Source organism: Grammomys surdaster, unplaced genomic scaffold, assembly GCF_004785775.1.
Source record: "Grammomys surdaster isolate TR1022 unplaced genomic scaffold, NIH_TR_1.0 363, whole genome shotgun sequence".
NCBI lineage: Eukaryota > Metazoa > Chordata > Mammalia > Rodentia > Muridae > Grammomys > Grammomys surdaster.
Window position 1 is genome coordinate 3150984 of NW_021604782.1, and position 3823 is coordinate 3154806.

The window sequence follows — 3823 nt, forward strand, 5'->3', positions numbered from 1 at the left end:
ACAGTTTTGAAACAATGAGTTGTCTTTATAGGTAAAGAAAATAATTTGGAAAATGAAGCCTACTTCTCTCCAGACCCACCTCCTCTCCCATGCCATCGGAAGAATTTAACAATTTCTTTTCCATTTCCAGTCTTTCAATGTTGACACAAAGTTACCTACAGTGAGGCTGATTATAAAATCACACACAAGATGGGCATAAATGATAAGACTAAATCCAGCGTTCCCAAAGTGATGAATAATAAAAGGACAGGTGCTTTTAAAAGAACACTGATAGCCAGAGACTTGAATCCTTACAGCAAGAGCTGTTTTGGGTACACAGTGAAATTTGCAGGTGTGCCTTGCATTCTGTTTTATTTAATAATGATTTGCTTAGTTAAATAGCCTGTAGAGGCAACATTTATGCACCTAATATAAATAGAGCATTTCCTACAATTGTGTGATTGTAAAGTCATGATATTGTTTTGAACAAACCTCTGATTTTAATGTAGACGTCATTTAATATCAATATTATTCATTCTTTTGAATCTGAGGTGTTTTAACTGACTTTCAATTTAACTGTTGAAACTACACAGGTTGTGTTAGCATATGAAAATCATGCTACTTATAATTAATATACAAAGAAAGATGGTTTGCTGTCATGTAGTTCATATTAATCTGACATGTTTCACATGCTTACTAATTGACCCTGTAGGTATTACTACAGGTCAGTATGATTTTAGTCTAGTCTTCATTTACTATGTTAGGATTGTAACAGCTACAGAACTAATTCAAGTGGTGCCCACCTCAAGGATCCTGGAAACTCTTTGTATTTGTCATGGTGTATATAAAAATACTCATTAAGTAAAGAAAGAGACAATTTTTCATTAAGAGATAGTAAAGTCTGTCAGATGGACACCTTTCTCCCCTTTGATCGAAAATGTTTTTCTGCCTCACAAATATATATCTGATTACAACTGCCCAGCCCCTCCCTCCACTCCTCCCAGCCCCTCCCTCCACTCCTTCCAGCTCTTTCCCACCTCCAGTGCCATTTGGATCTACCTCCTTTGTCTCACATTAGAATACAAACAGGTGTCTATGGAATGGTAATTAAATAAAATGTAGTCAGAATTATACAAAACAGAGAGAAAAGAGCTCAAGAGAAGGCACAAGAAAAAGACCCATTCATTTGCACACTAGGGAATAGCAGAAAACACTAAACTGGAAGACATATACACAAGGGACCTATGAGGTAAAAAGAGAAAGATAGATAGATAGATAGATAGATAGATAGATAGATAGGGATAGATATAGAGAGATAATTAAAAAGAATATAATTTTTTTAAAAAAAAAGGAAGAGCCCTGACACTACATTGAGACAAGCAACCTCCAAAGATTTCCATTGAGTTCTACCCTGATGGATGCCGGCCCTATGCATGCTGCCTAAGTCTCTGTGAGTTCATGTGTGTCAGTTTTGTTGGTTTAGAGGACCTTGTTTTCTTGGTATCCTCCATACCTTCTGGCTCTTAAACTATTTCTGACTATTCCATGGGGATACTTTGATCTCTGAGAAAAAAAGGGGGGGAGGAATTTGATGGAACCTCTTTTGGGCTGAGTGTTCCAAGATCTCTCACTCTCTGCATGACATCTGGCTTCAGGTCTCTGTATTTGTTCCCACCTCCTTCTTTTGCTTTAGGAAATTTTCTTCTATGGTTTTGTTGAAAATACTTTCTGTGCCTTTCACCTGGGGTTCTTCTTCTTTCTCTATTCCTATTATTTTACATTTGGCTTTTTTTTTTCATCGTGTCCAAGATTTTCTAGAGATTTGGGGCCAGAAATTTTTCTTTTATTGGATATTTTCTTTATTTACATTTCAAATGTCATTCCCTTTCTCGGTTTCCCCTCCAGAAACCCCCATCCCATCCCTCCTCCCCCTGCTTCTATGAGGGTGTGCCCCCCAGCCACCCACTCCCACCTCCCCGCCCTGGCATTCCCCTACACTAGGGCATTGAGCTGTCACAGGACCGAGGGCCTCTCCTCCCATTGATCCCCAACAAGGCCATCCTCTGCTATATACTCAGCTATTAAAAACAATGACTTCATGAAATTCTTAGGCAAATGGATGGAACTAGAAAACATTATCCTGAATGAGGCAACCCAGTCACAAAAGAACACACATGGTATGCACTCGCTGATAAGTGGATATTAGCCCAAAAGCTCAGAATATCCAAGTTACAATTCACAGACCACATAAAACTCAAGAAGAAGGAAGACCAAAGCGTGGTCCTTAGAAGGTGAACAAGATACTCACAGGAGGAAATACTGAGAAAAAGTGTGGAGCAGAGATGGAAGGAAAGGCCATCCAGAGACTGCCCTACCTGGGGATCCATTCCATATACAGTCACCAAACCCAGACACAGTTCTGTCCAGACAGTCCACAGGTTCTCCTTCTGTGATCCAGGCACCCTAACTGTGACGGGTCACCCCACAAAGATTCAGCAGTAGGATCCACACCACGCTACAGCTAAGCATGACACAGTTGCCAAGGAATGAGCGCACAAAAGGCTGAAGGTCAGTCCTCAGTGAAGGCCTGGCCACGGGAAGCCTGTGTCCTACAGCACCATCAATCTGTCTTGAAGAGATAACCTGTCATGTTTCAGAAGGAAAGTCTTCGTCCAAACAGCTCTGACTTCCCCATAAACTCTTTGCCCACTTTCACAAGACACAGAAGCGCATTGGAACTTAGATCATGCAGAACGTTTATAAGTATCCTAGGCAGAATCCTGAAACATCTGACAAGGAGGATGACAATATGGTCCTCTCGTTTGAACACAGCCTGCAAACTCTCGTGCTAATATTCCAATCTTCAACACTATACTGACAATAAACAAAATACAACAAATTGTAAAAAAAAATGCTTTAAAATCAAGTGGTGATATTCAAGTAAAATTAAATTAAGTTAAAAAGTCAGTTTGTCAGCTGGGAGGTATCTGGAATGCTAGAGCCCTGAATAGTAGATGTATACTTGATATTTATGAAAACATGTCAGGACACAGATGAGTATATAAAGCTAAAAGATGTGTCAACTAATAACATGAAACAAAAAATTCCAGAAATATTTTCTATGCAACATTTCTTTTGAATTCCAGAGAAGTAATTTAACAGATACCAAACCCATCTTCCTACATAAAGCTTAAGGACAGCCATCTTCTTTAGGATATCTACAAATGATGTTATGAACACCAATTTGCTTTATTAATACAATCATTAAATAAATTATTGCCACAGTTAAATATTGAGCTGCTCACAATTTTTCTACTTACTCTAATAAAAATAGCAGTAAATAGTTTAGTATAGAAATGCCAAGATACATTAATAAGCTCATGAAATATGCAGTGGTTTTATTTTAATCCCCCTTAGAGCATTTTAAATTCTTTATCCCTCCCTAAAGCAATGTTCAACATAATGCACTCGGTCTCTTAACAAATATTCAGTGACATAATTAAGGCGCTTTATAATAAAGTGGCATGAAACTTTTCATTTTTAATTCTTGCTTTTATTGATATTTTAATTCTTAATATTGTTGATAATAGTAATAATAATGTAACCCATAAATGTTATAATTCACTTTTTCTCTACTACATAATTCATCACCAAACTCATAAGCACAAAACAAATCCAAGACAAAAGTACCCTAAAAGCTAAATCATTCTAAATACCTATAGTTTATAGTAAACAAACTCAAAATCACACTTCTCTCTCTTCTGTCTCTGTCTCTCTGTCTCTCGCTCCATCTCTCTTTCTCTCTCTCTCTCTCTCTCTCTCTCTCTCTCTCTCTCTCTCTCTC